This window comes from Bos mutus, chromosome 11 (genome assembly GCF_027580195.1).
Source record: "Bos mutus isolate GX-2022 chromosome 11, NWIPB_WYAK_1.1, whole genome shotgun sequence".
Taxonomy (NCBI): domain Eukaryota; kingdom Metazoa; phylum Chordata; class Mammalia; order Artiodactyla; family Bovidae; genus Bos; species Bos mutus.
In genome coordinates this window covers 68,852,260-68,877,894 of record NC_091627.1, presented here as the reverse complement: position 1 = coordinate 68,877,894, position 25,635 = coordinate 68,852,260, and the positions used below count along the sequence as shown (strand labels likewise).

General features: G+C 43.6%; 1 long non-coding RNA gene across 2 annotated transcripts in view; it reads right to left on the bottom strand.

Annotated features, from left to right (window-relative positions):
* Positions 1-2,669: 2,669 nt before the first annotated feature.
* Positions 2,670-25,635, bottom strand: part of LOC138989990 (uncharacterized) — a 35,402-nt gene continuing 12,436 nt past the window's right edge. For both annotated transcript variants that reach the window (XR_011466182.1, XR_011466181.1), the window contains exons 2-3: positions 7,406-7,481; positions 2,670-7,295 (exon numbers count right to left, since the gene is read on the bottom strand). This is a non-coding gene — a long non-coding RNA (uncharacterized lncRNA). The remainder of the gene's footprint in view (positions 7,296-7,405; positions 7,482-25,635) is intronic.

Here is a 25,635-nt window from a genome sequence, read left to right as displayed (position 1 = left end):
TCTCTCTGCCTGGCACTTTCTTCCTTCATATATTCACATCCTCACTCACTTTCTTCAACTCTCTGCTCAAATGTTAAGGACACCAGTTTGTAAGCGGCCTTCCCCAGCCACTCCATTTGCGGTACCAATGCTTCCTCCACAGTCCTTGTCCTCCCGCTCTGCTTCATTTTTCTTCACAGATGGTATCACTATCTGGCACACTATATACTTTGTTCATTGTCTGTCTCCTCTGCAAGAATGTATACCTCTCTAGGACAGAGGGTTTTTTTTTTTCCCATTTTGTCTTTTTTTCCCGTTACTGTTTTCAAGTGCCTGGCACGTAGCAGAATCTCAACAAATATTCATTGAATGTATGAATGGATTACTTAATTAATTAATGATAAATTAATTGGGAAAGGAAAACCTTTTAGTTAATGGTGTTAGACTTGGTGTTCAGGATAGAAAATAATAAATTCAGTTCTTACCGTGGCACCCCACTCCAATACTCTTGCCTGGAAAATCCCGTGGGTGGAGGAACCTGGTGGGCTGCAGTCCATGAGGTCGCTAAGAGTTGGACACGACTGAGCAACTTCACTTTGACTTTTCACTTTCATGCATTGGAGAAGGAAATGGCAACCCACTCCAGTGTTCTTGCCTGGAGAATCCCAGGGATCGGGGAGCCTGGTGGGCTGCCGTCTATGGGGTTGCACAGAGTCGGACACGACTGATGCGACTTAGCAGCAGCAGCAGCACCTTGCACCACACACCAAGTAAATTCTAGATGGATTAAATGTGTGTTAGTCTCGGGGAACACATGTATACCTGTGGCGGATTCATTTCGATATATGGCAAAACCAATACAATATTGTAAAGTTAAAAAATAAAATAAAATTAAAAAAAAAGAACATGGAATACATAATAATTCCTATATTAATAAAAATTAAGTCCCAGTAGAAAGAGAAGAAAAGGAAACAGAAAGGCAATTCACAAAAGAAGAAATTTAAATGGCCACTAAATTTAGCTAAAGTTAGTCACCTTCACTAGGAAATACAGATGGCCTATAGGCACATGAAAAGATGCTCAACACTGCTATTTATTACAGAAATGAAAATCAAAACTACAACAGACAAGGTCATTACATGTAAAACAAAATTAAAAATAAAACAAAATAAAATGCAAAAACAACAGTGTCATTCCCATCACACCAGTCAGGATGGCCATCATTAGAAAGTGTGCAAACAACAAATTCTGGAGAGGGTGTGGAGACAAGGGATCCCTCCTACACTGTTGGTGGGAATGTAGGCTGGTGCAGTGGGAACAGTGTACACTCTGGAGAACAGTGTAGAGGTCCCTCAGAAAACTAAAGTCAGAATCACCACGTAACCCAGCAATCCCACTCCTGGGCATATACTCAGACAAAACTATGATTCAAAAAGACAGGGCTTCCCTGGGGGCTCAGTGGTAAAGAATCCTGCCAAGGTAGGAGACACAGGTTTGATCCCTGATCTGGGAACGTCGCACATGCTGAGGGGAAGCTAAGCAGCCACTGAAGCCTGCACACCCTAGAGTTTGTGCTCCACAACAAGAGGAGCCACGGCAGTGAGACGCCTGTGTGGCGCAACTAGACAGTGGCCCACGCTCACCGCAGAGAGAGAAAGCACCCACGGCAATGAAGACCCAGCACAGCCAAAGACAAATAAATAAAATTTTATATGTAAAAAATTCTATGATAAACCATAATGGTAAAGAATATTTTTAAAAAGATTGTATATATTATATAACTGAATGTATATGTATAACTGAATCAATTTTCTGTCCAACAGAAATTGACAATGTAAATCAACTATAGTTCACTTAAAAAAAAAAAATCTTTAAAAAGAAAATAAAGTTGCAAAAACGTTCTAAGGTTCCAGCTTCGCTATTGAACATGTCCTATGTGGAGTATCCTGGATGAAGAGAGAAATCCCACTTCCATCTTTGGATAAATTGAGTATCATCCTGAAGAAAGCACTTTTTACACTGGCTCAAAACAAGTACCAGTCATCTTGCCTAGACATAAGACCATGTCTGTTTCTGTCCCTTGTTTCTGCATCCAGTGAACACTCTTCTCCCAGGCTGGGCAAGGCCTTTGGACACTTGAGGCCTCTCACTAGGCCTAGGCCACCAGCTCTTGGGGGAGAGGTGGGGAGAGTAAGTACCATCAATTGCTTAGTGTGGTTTCCTCTCTCCCTTGGAAAGTAAGTCTTTCAAGCTGATTATCAGTATGGAAGCCCTGCTTTGCAACTTGGTATGTGCTGGGTCTCCATTTTTAGAACACAGTTCTGGTTTAAGGGTTTTTTTTTTTAAGGGTTCCCAACTTGGAGTGCTTTCTGGCTTGCTTCTCCACCAGGGTTTGTTCCCATCCCCTGAATCAGGGGTGACTCCATGGGTGTGTGAGCTGAGGGCCCAACTCTCAGATTTGGCTGTGGCTACTCTCGAAATATCTCATAAAGTTATCTTTGAATTTGTGTTTTGTAAGCAAAGTCTGATGACTCTAACAGCAGAGTACACACACACACACACACACACACACGCATACACAAGCCAGCCTGTGGGCACAGCAGGCAATGTGCTGAAGGGACAGCCAGGCCCAGATCTAAGCTCAGGTTAGTGACAGTGGTGGTGGCAACAGCAGAAGCGTTGATGGCGGCACTGGCCACAGCCCCAGAAAAGGGAGAAGCTCCTCGTGGGAGCCATGGGAGTCCAGTGAAACCACCAGAGCCAGTCTGAGCTCTGGGATGGGAACTTCCATTGCTCAGGCAATAAACTATGACAGTAAATTATTACAAAATAAAATTGTGCACATGGACATTGCAATAAAACCTATCAGGAAGTTATTAGAATTCTTTAAATAGTTCAGAATCTCTAGTTTTGAAAAATATAACAGCACTGCAAAGCAAATATCCACAGACTTAGAAAGTAAATTTAAAGACCACTGCATTCAACAGAAAGGACATTTTCATACAGTGCTTCAGATTATCCAATTATTAACAAGAAAGACAACTTAGAGTTTTTATTATAATGGAAGATAAAGCAATAGAATGCATAAATAAGCATTTTAAATTATACACAAATCATGAAACTGCTTTCAATTTCTTGTTTAACCTCTGCAAGTTACCAGAAATACTAGAGAAACATTAAAATGCCATTGTGTAAATTTATATTTAAAATTAAATTCAGACTTAACATGAAGCTGATCGTCAGCTCTAGATGTACTAAAATTTATTCTTTGTAGTAATTTGCTGTATTGTTTCAGTCTCTAAAATACAAATAACCTTTCCAGTAACAGTTGTACCAGGAGAAGGATCCTTCTCAAAACTAGCAATTATTAAAAATTATTTAATATCTTGCATTTGCCAAGAGTGACTAAGGTCACTTTCAATTATATCAATTGAAAATGAAGCTGCTAAAAGTACAACTTTTGATGACCTAAGAAATAAATTTGCAAAAAAGCGAACCAGTAAATTCTATGGTCAAGTTATTGCATTAATAAAATGTTATTTACTATATTATATGACACTAGAAGTGTATTTTTGCATTTGTAAGTTTTTATTCTGTTATTTATATGACATTATTATGCTTATTATATTTATAAGTAATAAGATCCTTTTAAAAGAAAAAGTTTTATATTTTAGTACCTTTAATCGCACTTTTCTTCCCTACTTTTTGGACAAGAGTCTCACATTTCATTTTGCACTGGGTCTTCCAAATTATGTAGCCACTCCTACCCTGGATCATTTTCTAGAGGTGAGCCAGCCACCACCACCCTTTGTAGAGAAGACCAGTCTACTAGCTCTTAGGCAGCTGGTCTTGGGAAGCAAAATGACCCATTTAGAGATGGACTGGGGACCTTGTGTGCTGATTACACAAGCCCACAGCTGAGCAAAGGCAAAATAACGCACAGGCCAGTCAGAGGCCTCTTCTCTGTTACCATGGTAGAATCGCCAGCCCTCATACATAAGCTCTGCAGCCAGCTATGACTGAAAGCATCACCCCAACCTCCCTCTCCTTCAATGTCTTGTCCTTCTCTGATGAATATCTGCATTTCTCTGGGGACACACCGTGAAGTAAGACTGAAGTTCCGCTGAGAAGACTCAGCATGGGATATGTTGCCTTTTCATTACTCAGACCCCAACAGCCAGTTTCTCAGCCTTTCCCTCTAAATGCTATTTGGTTATTCCTGTTAGATACACAGAAGCTGTCACAGGGTCACTTCACCAAGGCTGTCAGTGGAATCCTGGCAGTGGAGGAAAGCCCTGCAGGCACTTGAGGCTGAGTCATCCTTCGAGTGAGGAGGAGTTTGGGACAGAAGCTGCCCCAGGTGATGCTCCACTGTACTTTGGAACGAGGTAGGACAAAGAGATTCTACTAACACAGTGATGGATCACCTTTGCACTGCTTCATTTCACTTCATACAAACCACTTTGGCAACTTTCATAACAACACAACCACACATAGGATTGTATTCGGGCCACCTGAATCCTTCTCCAATTTCTACTACTGTACAGTTTGACAACTTGATCATTTCCTGCCCTGAGCTGTTTTCTGTTTCTGTTTTCTGTGTCTGTTTTTTCTGTTTCTGTTTTCTGTTTCCAAGGAGCTTGTGCATTACAAGCTCCTTGAGGACAGAGACCATGTCTTCTCCTGAGCCTCCAAGTATAACAATAATGCTATCGTTTCTAGAACACTAACAATTCACTTTTTCACCTATTAACTCATCAACCCTCACAGCACGTACTGCCCCCCAAGCCAGGATGATGCTCATTTTATAGAGGAGATGATCAAGACCCTAGAAGATCACTGGTTTGCCCATAGCTCCACAGCTGCTAAAGAGCCCAGTCACAGACCTGAGTGACTCAGATCACAGCACCTTTGGGGAGGGGGCCATCTCTAATAGGACAGGCTTACTCCTTCTGCACACTGTCTAGCACAGTGTGTTACAAATGTGGATGTTTACTGACAAACAATTAATCTCAAAAATACACAAGCAACTCCTGCAGCTCAATTCCAGAAAAATAAGCGACCCAGTCCAAAAAATGGGCCAAAGAACTAAACAGACATTTCTCCAAAGAAGACATACAGATGGCTAACAAACACATGAAAAGATGCTCAACATCAGTCATTATCAGACAACTGCAAATCAAAACCACAATGAGGTACCATCCCACACTAGTCAGAATGGCTGCTATCAAAAAGTCTACAAACAATTAATGCTGGAGAGGGTGCGGAGAAAAAGGAACCCTCTTACACTGTTGGTGGGAATGTAAACTAGTACAGCCACTATGGAGAACAATGTGGAGATTCCTTAAAAAATTGGAAATAGAACTGCCATACAACCCAGCAATCCCACTGCTGGGCATACACACTGAGGAAACCAGAATTGAAAGAGACACGTGTACCCCAATGTTCATCACAGCACTGTTTACAATAGCCAGGACATGGAAGCAACCTAGATGTCCATCGGCAGACGAATGGATAAGAAAGCTGTGGTACATATACACAATGGAATATTACTCAGATTTTAAAAAGAATGCATTTGAATCAGTTATGATGAGGTGGATGAAACTGGAGCCTATTATACAGAGCAAAGTCAGAAAGAAAAACACCAATACAGTATATTAATCAATATATATGGAATTTAGAAAGATGGTAACGATGACCCTATATGCGAGACAGTGAAAGAAACATGTAAAGAACAGACTGTTGGACTCTGTGGGAGAAGGCAAGGGCAGGATGATTTGAGAGAAGAGCATTGAAACATGTATATTATCATATGTGAAATAGATTGCCAGTCCATGCACGCCAGTCCACGCTTTAGTGCCTGAGGCAGGGTGCTCAGGGCTAGTGCACTGGGATGACCCAGAGGGATTGGATGGGGAAGGAGGTGGGAGGCAGGCTTCAGGATGGAGAACAGATGTATACCCATGGCTGATTCATGTCAATGTATGGCAAAAACCACCACAATATTGTAAAGTAATTAATCTCCAATTTAAAAAAATAAATAAAAATTTTAAAATGCTACTAAATGATAAAAAATAAAAAAAAAAAACAACAAATATGGATGCTTGAGCGAGACCTTGTGACAACAGATGTTTTCACGTTTACCATCAGAACCACAACTCTATGTCTGCTTTTTCTACTACTTGACAGCGCATCCTCAAAATCTCTCTCTTGTGAAGCTTGCCTGCACTGTTCTGGGACTGCTGAGCATGTCAGGGGCTTTGGGCAGGAAGGCATGGGACTTTCCATGACTCAGTCTTCCCAGTGGCCTCATGCTTCCTGCCACCTCCCAGGATGGAGCGGACAGCAACAGCAGCTTGAAGGACTCTGTCTAGACTTGCTTCATGGCAGTGGTGACCATCCACAAGCTGTGGCCTCTTTTCTTTGCCCTGGATGAAGGAAGTGTGGAACTGTTGGCCTCCAGGCAGAGCCAACCCCACCTGGGCTTCTCTCCTAAGTCTCTACAGCCAAGGAAATGCTGGCCTACAGCTCACTGTGACTTTAATAAATGTCTTCATTTGTTTATAACCATGGGGTGAGGGAGGCCTACTGAAGGTAGAAAAGCACCGAAGCCACAAAGAAAAGAGATTAAAAACCTGGGCTACACAATCATCCAAAATTTGGAGCCATAAAAACATCACAAAGTTAAAATAACATTTAAATGTCTGCAGCATGTAGAACAAGCTAAGGCTAATATTCAGTATGTCAATAATTCTTACAATTCATTAATAAGGTGAACCATTTAATAAAAAGGGGGAAAGAATATAAAGAGGTACTTCATAGTAAAAGAAATAGAAATGGAAAACGGCAAAGGAAAATATTCCATTTCTCACGGTAAACAAAAATACAATTAAAACACTAAAATGTTATAGTTCATCAAACTAGCAAACATTAAAAAAACAGGTAATACCCATTGTTGGAATTTCAGTTTGACCTACCAAGAAAAAAAGAAGACAGAGAATTCAAATAAATAAAATTATAAAGGAAAGAGGAGACATTACAACTGATACCACAGAAATACAAAGGATCCTAAGAGACAACTACGAACAACTGTGCTGTGTTCAGTCGCTCAGTCATGTCTGACTCTTTGTGGCCCCATGGACTGCAGCCTACCAGGCTTCTCTGTCCATGGAATTTCCCAGGCAAGAATACTGGAATGGATTGCCATTTCCTACTCCAGGGGATCTTCACAACCCAGAGATCGAGACCACATCTCTTGCTTTGGCAGGCAGTCTCTTTATCACAGTGCCACGTTATAGCCAAGCAAATTGGACAACCTGGAATAAATTGATAAATATACAACCAATCAACACTGAATCATGAAGAATTAGAAAATCTGAACTGCTGGTAATGAATAAGGAGATTAAATCAATAATTTAAAACTTACCAACAAAGAAAAGTTCAGGACTAGATAGCTCCACTGGTGAATTCCAATCCTTTTTAAACTCTTCCAAATAATTGACCTGAATAGAATTCCAAAGAAGACATATAAATGGCCAAGTAGTACATGAAAAGGTACTCAATTATCAGGGAAATGTAAATCAAAACTACCATGAGATATCATTTAAATCTGTTAGAATGGTTATTCTCAAAAAGACAGGTGATAAGACAAATACTATATAATCTCACTTACATGTGGAACCTAAAAAAGCCAAACTCATTGAAACAAAGTAGACTGGTGGTTCCAGGGGCTTACAGGGTGGGGAAAATGAGGACATTATGGTCAGAATATAAACTATCAGTTGTAAGAGGACTGAGTTCTAGGGATCTAATGTACAGCATGGTGACCATAGTTCAGTTCAGTTCAGTCACTCAGCCATGTCCGACTCTTTGTGACCCCATGAATCGCAGCACGCCAGGCCTCCCTGTCCATAGCCAACTCCTGGAGTTTACTCAAACTCACGTCCATCAGGTCGGTGATGCCATCCAGCCATCTCATCCTCTGTCGTTCCCTTCTCCTCCTGTCCCCAGTTCCTCCCAGCATCAGAGTCTTTTCCAATGAGTCAACTCTTCGCATGAGGTTGCCAAAGTACTGGAGTTTCAGCTTTAGCATCATTCCTTCCAAAGAACACCCAGGGCTGATCTCCTTTAGAATGGACTGGTTGGATCTCCTTGTAGTCCAAGGGACTCTCAAGAGTCCTCTCTAACACCACAGTTCAAAAGCATCAATTCTTCCATAGTTAACAATACTGTATTACATACTTGTAAGTTGCTAAGAGTAAATCTTTATATGTTCTCACCATAACAACAATAACAAAATAGTAACTATGTGAGGTGATAGTTGTGCTAACTAACCTTATTGTGATAACAATTTCATAATCTTTGTGTATCAGATCATCACTTGTATACCTTAAACTTACAGAATATTATACATCAATTATATCTCAATAAAAATAGAAGGAAAGAGAAAGAAAATATCCAGTGTTGGGAGTTAGGAGGGCAGTTATGTCGGATCAAATTTTAAAATATGCTGTGCTCCTTGACTCAGCATTCTAACAGTTAACCTAGAGAAATGTATGCACAGAGAAGAAATGTTTAAAAGCACAGACAGAAATGTTAATCACAACACTGTTTATCAAAGCATACCACTGGGAATAAAAGTCCTCTAGTAAAGGTGTGGCCTAATAAGGCAGGAGATAGTCATCTCAGGGAATGTCACACAGCCATTAGAAAGAACAGATGAAAATGATATGCTGAGCACTGACATGGAAAGGTTTCCAAGACACAGGAAGTGAAAACAGTGAGCTGCTTATCAATACGCATGGTGTAATCTATTCCTATTTTAAACATGTAACCCTGTGAAACCACCCATTTTTATATGTACATACATGTCTGCATAAATGCATAGAAATACATCTGGAAAGTTGTCTCTGGGGAGCAGAGTGGGTTTGTCTCCAGGTAGCCCAGTGGAGAGGCTCTTGCTCTGGCTATTCTGCTGGTTGATATTTTTACAAAAAGTATGTATTCACATATTACTCCTGCAATTTTAAAGTAGAAAAGAACTAGCATAGGCCCAGGGTTGCTGAAGAGCAGACCTATAAAATCCATTAGGTCTGCCTTCCCTCTGGGGGCCCACAAAGACTGACCAGGGTCTGGAGATGGAGAGTGAGGTAGAGAAAAGCAGTGCCAGCCCCACCCACGTGCCAGTGAGTCCGCTGACTTGGTGATTTTATTTTCCGCTGTGTCTCAGGTCAGGTCCCTTGAGAAACAGACTCTGAGACATCTGCACACAAGAGGTTTACTGAGAAGAGCTCTTGAGAACAACACCTCTGGGAAAGAAGACAGGACTGAGCAGAGGGAGAGGCTGGGCTATGTCGCAACAAAGGCCTGAGCAGACCCAGAAGCAGCTCTGGAGCCAGAGGGTTCTTCAGAGGTGTCCCCGCGTGGGGGAAGGGGGCTGGGCCTTTGCACCTCCTTCTTCACAGACCAGTCACTGGATGTGGGCTGCCTCTGGGAAGAAGTGAAACTTTGGCCAAAGCAGCCCTCTTCAGCTGAGGGGCCGATTCTGGGATAGACCCAGCTGTGGGCAGCAGCTGGAGGAATGAACACCTCAGTCCTGAAGGGGAGTCTAGGAAGTGCACCATGTCTTGGGGAATCTGGAGCTAAGGGAGCATTTGTCTCAACTCTGATTCCTTCAAAGATGTCAGGTTGCAAAAATGAGGAAAAAATCCAGATGGACCTAGCACCAGTGCTAAGCCCCTAACCTGCACTGGCTTCTTTAAACCTCACAAGTCTGGGGTGAGTACCAATATTCTGTTTTACAAGTACTAATATAGTTTGGTTTATAGATGAAATTGAAGAAATTATACAAAAATTATACAATGCAGAGGAACTTGAAAGCTCAGAGAAGTGAAGTAATTTGCCAAAGGTTATAGAGCTGTTGAGTAACACAGAAAGGTTTCAGTCTAGGTCTGGCAGAGTCCAGAGCCACCAAGAGGGGAGGTGGTTTACAAAGACTCAAAACGCTCAGCCAGGACAGAGAAAAATAAGAGCAACAACTGAGAGGCGTCAAGAAGGTAATTAGTGCCATTCTTCGGAATAGCAGGTTGGAAAAGAGATGTCCAGGTGCCACACAGAAGTCCCGGGCCCCTTCATTGTATAAAGAAAATCAAGTATGTAATTCTCTACATATTGTATGATGCTAAAGTTAGCATGTTTTAAAACATGCAAATCAGTCAGTCAGTTCAGTCGCTCAGTCGTGTCTGACTCTTTGCAACCCCATGAATCACAGCACGCCAGGCCTCCCTGTCCATCACCAACTCCCAGAGTTCACCCAAACTCATGTCCATCGAATCGGTGATTCCATCTAGTTGGTGATGCCATTGAGCCATCTCATCCTCTATCGTCCCCTTCTCCTCCTGCCCCCAATCCCTCCCAGCATCAGGGTCTTTTCCAATGAGTCAACTCTTCGCATCAGGTGGCCAAAGTATTGGAGTTTCAGCTTTAGCATCAGTCCTTCCAAAGAATACCAGGACTGATCTCCTTTAGAATGGACGGTTGAATCTCCTTGCAGTTCAAGGGACTCTCAAGAGTCTTCTCCAACACCACAGTTCAAAAGCATCAATTCTTCGGTGCTCAGCTTTCTTCACAGTCCAACTCTCACATGCATACATGACTACTGGAAAAACCATAGCTTTGACTAAATGGACTTTTGTTGGCAAAGTAATATCTCTGCTTTTGAATATGCTATCTAGGTTGGTCATAACTTTTCTTCCAAGGAGTAAGCTTATTTTAATTTCATGGCTGCAGTCACCATCTGCAGTGATTTTGGAGCCCCCAAAATAAAGTCTGACAATGTTTCCACTGTTTCCCCATCTATTTCCCATGAAGTGATGGGACCAGATGCCATGATCTTAGTTTTCTGAATGTTGAGCTTTAAGCCAACTTTTTCACTCTCCTCTTTCACTTTCATCAAGAGGCTTTTTACTTTCTGCCATAAGGGTGGTGTCATCTGCATATCTGAGGTTATTGATATTTCTCCTAGAAATCTCGATTCCAGCTTGTGCTTCTTCCAGCCCAGCGTTTCTCATGATGTACTCTGCATATAAGTTAAATAAGCAGGGTGACAATATACAGCCTTGACGTACTCCTTTCTCTATTTGGAACCAGTCTGTTGTTCCATGTCCAGTTCTAACTGTTGCTTCCTGACCTGCATATAGGTTTCTCAAGAGGCAGGCAAATATTTACTATTTATTATTAATATTTACTATTATTTATTATTGATATATATTACTTTTAATACAAACAAATAAGTATAAAGACATGTAGGAGAGAAACACCTGTGGAGTGATGGGGGCTGGATGAGAAGCCATTTAAGAAGCTTCCATATATATTCATATCATACTAATTCTTAAACTGGGTGAGAAGTACAACAATATTTATTATATAATTGTCTCTACAAAAGGTAGAAAGGATAATTTAATACCTTTTGGATTGTGAAACACTTCATAAAATTGTTTTTCCAAAAGGAAAGTGTTCAGATAAGAAAGCTTATAATAGCTAAGCACATTATTTAAACTTGTACTTGGTACTTGTTTATTTTAATCCTTACTCTAATTTGAGGTGTTATATGACTTAAAAATAGAAGATGTATATTAATAAATGTGCAGATCCTTTAACAAAGACTTATCATTGAAAAATCCTGCTGAGTGTGTGCAAAGGATGGCCCATGTGTCAAGTCTTTAACCCATTCTAATGATGTACCTATTGCCCACCTGGATCTTTTATGGAAATAGGATAAAAATACACACAGGATTGACATGTAATGTACACACCAGATTGACAGGCCTTGTTCTTCAGTCTGCAGGTGTTCACACAGGAAGCCAATGCCCGCCCTCCCCCACACACCGTGATGCATGTGATCCACAGCCCTTCGTTCTGTCACAGTCTGCCCCTGTGCAGGGCACAGTACATTAGGTTTCTTGTCTCCAAATACACAGGTTCCACCTGCCTCACCAGCTGCCCAGGGTCTCCTCTAATCCCTAAGCACATCCCTAACTCTCCTGGGCTACAGATGACCCAGCTTCCTCCTCTTAGGATTGCATGGCAGAAGTGCTCGAGGTAGCGTTCCTGCATGAGGGACAGTGGAGAAGGGGGTGCAGAAACTAGAGGTGAAGAGCATACCCCATGCTGCTCTTGGGGAGTAAAAGCCCAGAGACACCTGGATCTCTGAGGCAGCCCATTCCTGTAAGAATCTGGAGTGTTGGGGACACCAATTCCCTTGGCTCCTTGGGGCCTCTGAGTTCCCGTGCGGGCCCCTCGGGGAAACTGGCTGGGAACCACACTGTCACCTGTGACGTCTGGCTCAGCATGCGCCAATCACCCACAAGCCAGTGAGCGCCATGCAGGACAACAGGAAATAACCTCCAAGCAGACGGCTCACAGACCAAAATCAAGACAGCTGTTTTTAAAGTGTTTTTTAAAATATTTTGTAAAGCTCCAATAATTCTTTCACTGATTCAAACAAACCAATGGAAAAAAAAAAGGTTAAATCAACCAGGAAAACTAACATATCATTATCTAATATTTTTTTAAACTACTGTTAATTGTGTTGGGTGTGCTAATGGTCTTATTTTGTTCTTTCAGAAGTCCTTACCTGTTAGAATACTTATTCAATATTTATCCATAGAATGATATGACATTAGGAATTTGCTTTAAAAACCACCAACAAAACAAAGTAGTGGTGGGAGGAGTGAATAAAACAAAACTGGCAGTATGTTCATTGCTGAAGCCAGGTGGTGGGTGCATGGGTCTCCTTGTCCTACACTTTTGGGTATGTTTGAAGACTTTAAAAAATTTAAAACTGAGATCTTTAGTTTCTCACCACACATAGATACCTTTTTTGTTTCCCTTTCTCTGCCTTTTTTCACTTACAAATGTAATATATTCTTATAAAAATGTCAAGCAATACAAGCACTGTAAATCCACTTTTCATTAATACAAGTAAGAACTATGTCATGTGTTTCTTGTCACTTACCTGGTGGCTCAGTGGTAAAGAATCTGGCTTCCAATGCAGGAGATGTGGGTTCAATCCCGGGGCCTAGAAGCCCCTGGAGAAAGAAATGGCAACCCACTCTGCTATTCTTGCCTGGAGAATCCCATGGACAGAGAAGCCCGGTGGGGTGCAGTCCATGGGCTCCCAAAGAATCAGACATGACTGAGCAACTAAGCACAAACAACAAAACTTCCTTATGCAGGACTCTGCCCAGTGCTGGTGTGTGCTCCATTTAATGCAGTTAGGATCACTGTTCCTCACACGAGCCCAGAAGGGACCTTTGCAGTTGTCTACTCTGATTCCTTCATTGCACAGATGGGAAAACTGACACCCTGAGGAGAAGGTAAATTGGTCAGTGTCCCTGAGCTAGTTAGTGGCAAAATTACAAAAATCTCTCACAATCCTTAAGGCAACCTTTGCTGGGTAACTCTCAAGGAGACCCCTCAACCATAGGGCTGGTAAAGCCCCCATTTGTTCTGTCACCAGCACTGCCCATTCCCCCCACCCTTCTGACTTCTTCTGGACAGAAGCTGGGGGCATGAGAGGGCAGATCCCAGACTGAAAGAAGGCCTGGGTGAGCTGCAAGCCCACTCTGCACCAGCACTCTCCCCAGCTCAGCCCCACTCACTCCACCTCTCAGGGGCTGATGCCCACCCAGTGGGTGCCCTCCTTAGCTCCCACAGCCCCTCTTCCGACTCCACACCCGCCCCCTGCATGCAGTCAGTGAAGTAAACTTGCAATTTGATGCAAAAGGGAAAGTAAGAATGTGTTCTCTTAAAGCAAACAGTTGGGCTGCTTGTCAGGCTTAAACAGAGGGTGGAGTGGCAGATGGGAATTCACACAAAATCCTAGGTTTATGATCTAGATTCATGAGATCCATTCTCTGATCCAGAACCCCACAGGACCCAAGATCTTCAGGGGCACAGAAAGGGCCAGCTCAAAACTATTCAGCTGCAGATTTGAGTTATTGACCCAGAACTCACCCAACCTGAGCCGAGGAGAGGGGGTTTCACTGGAGGGTCTAGATCTGTGCTGTCAGCGCAGTAGCCACTGGTTACATGTGGCGACTGAACACTTGAAATATCCAGTCCCGAGTAAGATGTTGAGTCACTATGAAATACACACCAGATTTCAAAAACAGTACAAAAATAAGAATGTAAAAAGATCTCATTAACAATTTTTATGTTGATATGTTAAAATGATGAGTGAGTGATAGTCGCTCTGTCGTGTCTGACTCTATGACTCCTTGGAAAGTAGCCTGCCAGGCTCCTGTGTCCATGGAATTCTCCAGACAAGAATACTGGAATAGATTGCCATTTCAGTATTTTGGATATATGGGGTTAAAATATATTATATAAGTTATTCTGTTTCATTTCTATCACTTTACTGAAATATACTGGACATGCAATCAACTACCTGTATTTAAAGTGTTATTTAAAGAGTCCAGTTTGACATGTATATACTGGGAAGCCATCAGTACACCAATATAATGAACATGTCCATCACCCCCCCAAAAGGTTTCCTCATGCCCCTTTGTTGTCCTGCCTTCCCACCCCTCGATAATTACTGATATTCATTCTGTCTCTATAGAATAGTTTGCGTTTTCTAGAATTTTATGTAAGTGGAACCAGAGAGTATGCATAATTTTTTACTGCTTTCACTCAGCATAATTCTTGTGAGATTCATTCATGTTGCTGCATATATCAGGAGTTCATTTTTTCACATTGCTAAGTAGTATTTCGTTATATAAATCTATCATAGTTTTTTGTTTGTTTGTTTTTTTATCCATTCATCTGTTGATAGACATTGGGGTTGTTTCTAATTGGGTGCTATTCCAGATAAAGTGGGCTTCTCAGGTGGCGCTAGTGGTAAAGAATCCACCTGCCAATTCAGGAGACACAAGAGACTAGGGTTCGATTCCTGGGTTGGAAAGATCCCCTGGAGTAGAAAATGGCACCCATTCCAATACTCTTGCCTGGAAAATTCCATGGGCAGAGGAACCTGGCAGGCTAGAGTCCATAGGGCCACAAAGAGTCTAACATAACTGAGTGACTGAGCATAGCACAGATAAAGTAGCTACGAACATTTGTTTATCTGTTTCTTATAACTTCCACTTTTTAAAAATACGTCAACTACGAAATGTAAAATGTGCTCATGTTGTATTTCTATTAGACAGGGCACACCTAGATTCTCTTCTCAGCCCTCTGCTTTCCTGGCTTGGGCCAACTGCCTGCTTAATTTGTGTTTAATTCAACCAGCTGGTGCCCTGGGCCAGGTGTGGAGCCAGAGCAGAGAGGTGAAGGGCCCAGGGAGGGGGGGACCCTGAATACATCACTGCTGTGTGCCCTCCTGGCCTTTCCAGGGACTGCCTCAAGGCACTGGCGATGGGACATGGAGGAGGGAAGCAGATGCATAAACGGTCACCTTGAATTCAAAATCAGAAGCCAGAAAGAGCTGCATAAAGGCTCAGTTGAGGTAGAGGAGGAGGCACGTGTGTCTAGGGAGTCTGGGAAGGTTTTCCCAGGAGACGACACTGGCACTGGGTCTTGGAGGGAGAGAATTCACAAACCAGAGTAGGGGGAGGAGTTTCTAAGTACAAGAGAAAGCTCTGAAATTCCCTGGAGCAAGGCTGGTGCCATGGACTGGGAACTCTGGACAGAGAGGAGGGCATGAGATGAAGGTGGTGAGAGCACAGGCTGGAGAGGGGCTGGCAGTCAGAATGAAGGGTCTGCTCCGCCATGCAGAGTATCCATGCAGTGATACTCACAAGCTAGGGAAGACAGCCAGGCCAGAAGGCACTTTAGAAAAACCCCAGGGTCGGGGAAGAAAACAGGAGTGATGACTACTTGGGCAGTGCTGGTGTACAGACAAGGACTAAGTTCTGGAGAGTTCAGAAGCTGATTGAACACGAATTGGCAACTAGCTGATGTGAGGCCCACAGAAGAGCACCACCCTGGGGTCCCCTACAGCTGGGCTCTGGGGTGGAAGTCATCCTCTCCTGCATAGATTCTGGCTACAACATCCCCCAAAGGTGTCCCTCTCACCCTGTCAAGACCACCCACCCCACTGCTGGTACAGAGAGATTTAAACTCCACAAGTGTCTCCTAGCAGTTCCCCCTGTGGCTTTCTACCACCTATAAGATGAAATCTCACTTCCTTAAATGTTCATGAAGCCCTGGGCAAGCTGGGCCCACCTACCCACATGCGCAAGTACACATGTGTACATACATGTTCATGTACACACACATACACGTACTCATACACACCAGAGCCCTGGCTTTCCAACTCCATGATCTCTTGGCGTGAGGGTCTTGTCACATGGCTTCGCCCAGACTGAACACAAAACCCTCCTCCTTCCAGGCATGGTTTAGGCTCCTGAGGCCTTCCGACCTCTGCATCCGAGGCACTCTGTGCAGCTCTAACCTCTTTCATGCTCACTAAACTGTCACTTCTTGAGGGCAATGTCTAAGTCTTTTGTTTCTGGAACTGGATTGCTGGAAATATATGTGAGAATAACCTGGTGCTGGCAGTAATTGCCTTGGGAAAGCAGAGATGAGGGCAGAGCCCCAAGACAACACTCCAGGCAACAGAATTTCTGACCCAACGCAACATGAAAAGAGGGTCAGAGGTCATCTCTCCATTCTCTACTCTGCAAAGTCCTGGGAAGGCTTATTTTGTCAAAGGGGAAAAAGCTGTATGGAGACAAGAAAAGACAACCAGAGGTCCCTGCCATTAACATGTTAGTAATTAAGGTGACTATGATAGAATAACGGAGAAGGCAATGGCACCCCACTCCAGTACTCTAGCTTGGAAAATCCCATGGACGGAGGAGACTGGTAGGCTGCAGTCCACGGGGTTGCTAAGAGTCGGACACGACTGAGCGACTTACTTTCACTTTTCACTTTCATGCATTGGAGAAGGAAATGGCAACCCACTGCAGTGTTCTTGCTTGGAGAATCCCAGGGACAGGGGAGCCTAGTGGGCTGCCGTCTATGGGGTCGCACAGAGTCCGACACGACTGAAGTGACTTAGCATAGCATAGAATAGCATGATAGAATAAGCGTACGTAAAAGGACAAAGAAACATTGGATATCCACCATTTTAAAAAGAGCAACAAAAAATGTGATTTACAGGTCAAGTCTGCATGAAATTAACTGAATATTTATTGAGCTCCTGCAATGTCATCAGGTCGTCCTCAAGCTGTAAATGATGCCACAAGTGAACCTAAGTTGTCCTCCCTTGTCTCCAAGTGTTACCACTCATACTAGGAAGCAAGGTCCATGCTCAGGAGGACATTTGGGGATCAACCCATCCCCAGGTGAGGAGGCCCAGTAAATCAATATCACAGGTGTCTGGAAAGGGGCTTCCCAACTTTTCTGTGCATTTGCAGTTCCCAAAAGCAGATTCTGATCCAGTAGTTCTGGGGCTCAAGATGCTGCCTTTCTCACAGGTTCCTAGCAGAGGCCCCAGCTGTGGGTCTGGGCCCCACTTTGAATAGCCAGGACCTTAGTGATGAAGAGAACCACGTGAGCTGGGAAAGCTCCACACACAGAACTGAAGGAGAGGGGGACTGGACAAAGCAGGGGGGCATCCGGGGAGGGCAGCCTGAACAGGGACGTGGGACAGAGGCAAGCTCACAACAGGAGAGAACCCTGGTACAGGAAGTCCATAGGCTGGAAGTGAAAATACTCATTAGCCAGCGGCAGGAGTGGGACAGGACTGAATTATGTGGAGTCTTAAATGCCACACTCAAGAGCTGCAATTTAATTCAAAAGGGGAAACTGAGCTGGAGTTGGTTCTTGAGTCATATTTAGTTGACACATTCAGGAAAAATAGAGGGAAAAGTAAGGAATATATATATCCACGCAGAGGAGGAGGTGAAATAGAACATGGTTCCTCTCACTCCTTACTTTAAGACACTGAGGTCAGCTCTTTGTTTCCATGTTCCCACCCCTACCCTCCATCTCTTTGCCTAAATCCAGGCCCTGCCCCCTGAGTCTTTTGGCTCTAGAAGCCTTTCAAGTCTCAGATGATCCATGAACATGAGGAAAGAAACCTTCTACGGTTCTGCACAGCCTTTCTTTCTTTCCGTGAATGTATAAACAATTCCACAGCACATGATAAAAGCAAGGGGAGGGGGGACCCACATTAATTTCCTTGAGGCAAATGATAAGCTGGCAGGTCTGGCTCTATGGGAGGAGATAAAAGTTCCAAACACAGCCAAGTGGCTCTCGGGATCCGAGCCTGGTACGGATGCAAATTAAAATAAAAACTATATAAACAGCCGCACAATTGCACCATTCAGGGCTCTTTCATTAGAAGCCAGCTCTCCAGCACCACTGCCCACAAAGACAACTTCTCTTTCTTTTCCCTCCTAACGAATTTCCAAGCTGATCAACAAAAGGAGGCTAAGGACAAAAGCAGTTCTAATTGATGAGGCTCTGGGGAGAGGGTCGTTGGGGAGATTCATTTTATGTGTGTAAATCAAAAAGCAAATGTGATGTGTCAGACTAGCTGAGGATGGGCCTCCCGCTGGGGATCGCGGAGGTGCCAAGTCCCTCCTCTCAAGGTTGGGCGCAGCCGGATAACAACCCAACGGTCACATGAACCAGCCAGATCTCCCAGTGCCCGAAAGAGCCAATTTCCCCACATGCCACCTCATGCAAGAGGACCTACCCAACAGCCAGACCCAGTGTGCAACCACTCACTACTGTGGCAGCCTCTCCTGTATATTGCAGAGGACAGAGTTCACTGGCTGTATTATCATGAAGCCTCTTTAAGCTGGGGAATCACTGGTGTGAGGAAACACAGTATTACCAAAATCCACCACTGGTTGAACATTCAAGCTCCAGAGGGGATCTCTGCTCATAAACTATACGCCTCCCTGATTTTTTTTCCCACTTGGTTCGTATTTCTAATCACTTAGGCCATGCCAGAAACCTCTTCTAGTGACAGTGTCTTCAACTGTATCATTCATCCATACACCCTACTCCGCAGCCAGGAAGATTTCGTCACAGTTCCAGATCCTTTTACACTCATCCCCCCAACCCACACTCCTCCCAAGCTTGGAATTCCCTACTATTCCCCTGCTGTCCTCCTACATCATCTTCACCTCATGAACCTCATGTTTTCTCAATAATCTTTGCTCTACTCATCTCATCGGAGAAGGCAATGGCACCCCACTCCAGCACTCTTGCCTGGAAAATCCCGTGGACGGAGGAGCCTGGAAAACTGCAGTCCATGGGGTCTCTGAGGGTCGGACACAACTGAGTGACTTCACTTTCACTTTTCACTTTCATGCACTGGAGAAGGGAATGGCAACCCACTGCAGTGTTCTTGCCTGGAGAATCCCAGGGACGGGGGAGCCTGGTGGGCTGCCGTTTACGGGGTCGCACAGAGTCGGACACGCCTGAAGCGACTTAGCAGCAGCAGCCCTCATCTCATGGGCTATTGGGAGACTCAAATGAAATGAATGTGAAGTAACTACAAATGGCACAAATATTTATAGTTACACAGAAATGCCTTAGTTGAGGCTATAGCACTCGACCATTTAGTGACTACCAAAAATCTATTGTTAAATGAGACTTCTTTTTTTAGCCAGTAGGACAAATGAAAATTCTTGCACATCAATATCAGAAGGAACTCCCAACATTTTTAAATGATAGAAAGCCAAACAGCGAAAGCGAGCCACCCCCTACTTTGGTCCCTTTGTGGTTCCCCAGATTATCTCAGCAGCACGTGCCTGGTACTCACACTCTGCTTCACCCAGTTAATGCTTCTAGCCACACTGATCTGACATCAAGCCAAAGGGCTTGTGCCTGGGAGAAGCAAAGACCAAACAGCGTGCTGAGGAGGAGAGAATTTTTTTTTTCTCCTGCTCTGGGTGTTGCTTTACTTTGCCCGTTTATGGAGGAGTCCATCATTTAGAAAATGAACTGCGTTTGCAGTCTCAGTGAGGGCAGCTGCTGTGGATGAAGGCCTTGTGTTCTTCCCGCTTATATCCTAAGAAGCAAAGGGGGAGCAGAGAGAGATATGAAAGGCTCATGACCAGACTGCCCTTTCTACCCTCCCCAGCCAGCTGGGTGGTCACAGAGCTCTATAGTTATTCTCTCATTTTCCCAGTTGATAAGGATAAGGGAGGTGCTATCTGCCACAGACACCCTCAGCTTTAGGAGAGGACAACCATAGCACTGTTGGGTAACAGCACATGACCCAGCACTATTTTCCTCAACACTTCCAAGCCCTGGCTGCCCTGGACAATGCTGCTGAAAAGATAACAAGGTGGGGTTGATATGCTCAGGTCTTTTCCAAACCACACTCACATCATTACTTGTGAGAACTTCCTACGGCTGCCACAACAAATTACCACAACCTGGGTGGCTTAAAACTACAGAAATGGAGTTTAGAAAGATGGTAACAATAACCCTGTGTACGAGACAGCAAAAGAGACACTGATGTATAGAACAGTCTTATGGACTCTGTGGGAGAGGGAGAGGGTGGGAAGATTTGGGAGGATGACATTGAAACATGTAAAATATCATGTAAGAAACGAGTTGCCAGTCCAGGTTCGATGAACAATACTGGATGCTTGGGGCTAGTGCACTGGGACGACCCAGAGAGATGGTATGGGGAGGGAGGAGGGAGGAGGGTTCAGGATGGGGAACACATGTATACCTGTGGCAGATTCATTTTGATATTTGGCAAAACTAATACAATTATGTAAATTTTAAAAATAAAATAAAATTAAAAAAAAAAAAAAAGACACCAACAGAAGTTTCCAGGTGCTGACCATTTTTTGGTCTCACATTTTCCCCTAATCTACTCCAAAGTGACTTGCTTCCCCCAGGTGAAGTGGCTGACATATAAATGGCAGCTGCTCATACAAATAAATAAAGTTTCTATTCCTGCCAAAAAAAAAAAAAAAAAACAGAAATGTATTATCTCACAATTGTGGAAGCCAGAAGTTCAAAGTCAAGGTGTGGACAGGGTTGGTTCCTGCTGGAGGCTCTGGAGGAAAATCCATTCCATGTCTCCACCGGGGGCACTTGATGGCACTGCTTGGCTTGGGGCTCTATGGCTCTAATTCCTGCCTCTGAGTTCATATGACCTTTTCCTTTTTGAGTCTGTGTCCTTCTCTCTTTTGAGGACACCTGTCAGTGGACCTAGCACCCACTCTAAGTCCAAGATGATCTTGAATCTTTGTATCTGCAAAGATCTTTTTTTCCAATGAAGTCAACTTTGCAGGTTCCAGAGACACATCTTTGGGGTGACCCCTATTCGATCCACGACAAAGGGAAAGGCAGATGAGCACCTAAACAAAGGGAAAGGGAGACGAGGAGGAAACTACCCTGAAACTGTTGAAACCTTCAAGAATTCGTGGGGCAAAGTGGGGAGGGGAGTTATTCAGCCAAATTATGGTAACAAGGGCTGTGGAGTACTGAATGGACATTCAGCATGGCTGCAGTAGGGAAGAAGGGTGCCCTCCACTGAGACCACCACTGAGAGGGCACCATGCAGCTGCAACAGCAGAGTCACTGGCAAAGAGCCACCTCATCCATCCCTTGCTCCCACTTACCCACCCTCTTCCTCCTGCTTCATTTACCCCGACTGGGTAACCTATGAATCACCCGTCTTTTTTTAATTCCCTAGGGGATTAAGCGAGATGGCATCCTGGGCTGAGCCCTGGAAACTCTCCCAGAAGCCTGTTAATGAACTTTGCCTGCCTGCCTTGTGAAAGTCAGTCAGCTCTGTCCACTGAGAGGCTGCTCAGATGACCACACTTTCGTGCTTGGTTTGTGAACACAGATGCAGCACTTAACTGTCTTCTGCTGCTGTTCATGTTTACCAAAGGAAAAGCCCTCCAAAACTTAGTGCACAAAATCCCAATTTAAGGATCAAAAAAAGGTACACCGTGTATAAAAATTCTAAAAGATCCTTTCTCCCAGGAAGAAAATACTGAGTGAATCACCATTCCCAAGTTTCAAAGGAACAGTTCCTTAAGTTTCCCTTCAAAGAAATCCCTGCAGTGTGTAAATAGATAGAGAAGATGTGTCAGTGATAGCTACCAATAAAGCATCTGAGTCTGAGATGTCAGGCCTTCAGTCAAGGCCCTGCCTATAACACATCCTTGTACATGTGTGTGTGTGTTAAGTCACTTTAGTCATGTCCAACTCTTTGTTACCCTATGGACTGTAACCCACCAGGCTCCTCTGTCCATGGGAATTCTCCAGGCAAGAATACTGGAGTGAGTTTCCATTTCCTTCTCCAATAACATGTCCTTAGGTCTTGTTTTTAGGCCTGGAGTTCATTAACAAATTAATAGTTGAAAGTCAAACTTTTCTCTACAGTGCTAGGAAGAGGAAGTCTGGCAAATGTGGTCTGAAAAACGTCTATGGATCGGTTGAAGGGCAGGTATTTGTTGAGTGTGTACCTTGCATGGGTCACTCTACTGAATATCAAGAGTACAGCAGGGACAGAAATTCAGACATGGCCCTTCATAGAGATGGAGGAGAGGAGATGGTAAACTGACTATCACACAAGTAATTGTAGTTGAGCTAAGTGGTACAAAGCAAGAGCATGGACAGTTGTGGAATCACACACAAGGCTCTTGCATACCTAGGAGATGATATGGATGGAAATAAAGGAAATAGGTACTTTGCCCCCAGTGATGATGAAATGTCCAATGAGTCTCCTCTGAAGGTTTTATATATACTCCCTCTCCTTTCTCAAGGATAGAGATCTTGCCCCTCTAGGACCTACAATTATTTGAAGCACATCTGCCAGCAGGTTGTCAAAGTGTGTGCCCAGTAAGCCCAAAGGGAATCCTAGAGGCCCAGAGGACAGGAGAGGGGTGCTCTTGGAAAGATGAAAGCAATAGAAACAGGTCCCAGGAGCTGAGATGAGAAAATAAGACTCTAGCCACCTAGAGTCTATTACCAAAAAAGCAAAAGAACAAATGTTGGCAAGGATGTGAAAAAACTGGAACCTTGCACATTTTTGGAGGGAATATAAAATGGTATGGCTGCTATGGAAAACAGTATAGGAGGCTCCCCCCCAAATTACAAATTGAACCACCATATGATCCAGCAATCCTACTTCTGGGTATTCATCCAAAAGCATTAAAGTCAGGATCCCAAAGAGAGGTTTGTACTTCCACGTTCACTGCAGCATTACTCAGAAGAGTAACGCTGAAGATATGGAAACAACCTAAATGTCCAGCAATGGACGACTGCATAAGGAAAAGGTGGCACCTCCAAAAAGAAGGAATGCCTGCTATATGCCAAAAGAAAAACTTGACCTCCAGCTGTTGACAACAACATGGATAAGCCTTGAGGACGTTATATTGAGAGAAATAAGATGGTCATAGAAGAACAAATATTGCATGATTCCAGTTAAATGAGATACATAAAATAGCCAGATTCACAGAAGAGAGTAGTATGGTGGTTGCCAGGGGCTGGGAGGAGGGAGAAATGGAATTGCTGTTCTACAGGTATAAAATTTCAGTTATGCAAGATGAGTAACTTACAAAGTTGTAGAGATCTGCTGTTCAACACTGTGACTATAGCTGACAGTATTGTGTTATTGTTCACAGCATTGCTCACAGTTTGTTAAAGAGGGTAGATCTTAAGTTAAATGTTCTTACAGAGAGAGAGAAAGGAAGGAAGATAGAAATTAAAGAAGAGGAAAAGGAAAGGAAATAAAACCGGGGAAAAAAGGAAAGAGAAAAGAAAGATAGAACTTTAGATCAGGAGTTGACCACCTGTGGCCTACAGTCAAACCCAGCCTGCCACCTGTTTTTGTACATAAAGCTTTATTGCAACCCAGCCACATTTCATTTACATATTATCTGTGGTTCTTTGGCACTACAACAGCAGAGCTGAGTGGTTGTACCAGAGGGTGCATGACCTACAAAGGCTAAAATGACCACCGTGTACAAGGGTTCAGCTGTTGGCTGTCTTCAGATTCTCCACATTTCTGTTCTTGCTGTTTTCCTACAGGAAAACTTGAATCTTTTCCATACTGCTCATTAGTCTGTCCCTGAATCCACTGACTGGGCTTAGCCTTTTCTTTTTGCCACAATTCTAATTCACAAGCTTCTAGCTTGCTACTGGTCACTGGACACATGTGACTATTTAAATGCAAATTTAAACTAATTACTTCTGGTGGTGGCGGTGGTTTACTCGCTCAGTTATGTCTGACTTTTTGTGATCCTGTGGACTGTAGCCCACCAGGCTCCTCTGTCCATGGCATTTCCCAGGAAAGAATACTGCAGTGGGTAGCCATTTCCTTCTCCAGGGGATCTTCCTGAACCAGGGATCAAACATAAGTCTCCTGCATTGCAGGCAGATTCTTTACCAACTGAGGCACCTGGGAGTCTGGGCTTTCACAAAGAGAATTTTGCCACCCCTTGCTTCAGAGCCATCGGTACTCTTAGCACTACACCAGAATGTCTTTAAACACTTACCTGGGCTGCTTTGGAGGAAGGAGGATCGAAACCTCAAGAGATGTCCATGTGCTAAGAACATCAGAGTGTACACATGAGCCCCTCCTGTGAGCCAGGCACTGTTTTAGAAATATCAATACACTCAGCCCTCACTTTGTGAGGTAGGAATAATCATCCTGATTTTACACATGAGAAAACAGAGGCTCAGAGATGTAAATTGTTGAAGTGGAAGAGCCCTATTTGAAAGTAGATCTGTCTGGGAATGTGTGAAATCACTATATCCAAATTCCTACTCTGTCTGCTGCTTAAACATTTCTACAGGATTACTGAGGAGAATTCTATAACTTTGGATAAAGAGATAATCAATAGGAACTACCACAACTGAATCCACTAACTGACAGTATTAGGCTGCCCGATAGGCCAATGCACTGTTTGGGCCCTTGGAGACTTGGAAGATTAGAGAGTCAGTTACCATTGGGTTCTTTTTGAATTCCTACAGTTGTGTACTGCAGTGAGGGTGTGGGCAAAAGGGGAAAGTTTGCCTTATTGTGAGACCATCAAAGACATAGTTGCTTCCTGGCAGGCTATTATTACCCTAGTAATCACATCATAAAAATGTACACTCCTCATCCAGACAAGGGAACCAGGATTGTGAGGCAGTTCTGGCAACTACATCAACAATAAAGGAAATTTACAAGACCAGGCAGTGTTTAGTTCAAAGGAGAGAAGCTGGCTAGCTGTGCATTATGCCTTCAAGAAGCCCTGCCATATTGAGAAGAGCAGCATTCTGTGTGCTCTGTCAGACTTGAGAATGTATAACAATAGAAGTAAAATGAAAGCCAATTTTGGCTCAAAGGTTGAAAGACTGTTCCAACAACTGGAATCTAACAAAGGAAGGGACTTTTGAGATAATGAGCCCACCCACCTCTGGAGATGTCCAAGCAAGAGCAAATGACAGCAGGGATGCTCTGGTACGGATTTCTGAAAAGTATGAATGTTAGACTAGCTCACCTCCACAGCACCCTCCAATTCAAAGAGCCCAAAATTCTGTAAACAAAGAGATCAGCCTGAGATCACACTAGGAAAATCAGCACTTTGAACCAAATATTAATGCTCTAACTCTATCCACATTCTAATCACAACATCTCACTAAGAGCAAGTGGCTCTTTCCAACGAAGCC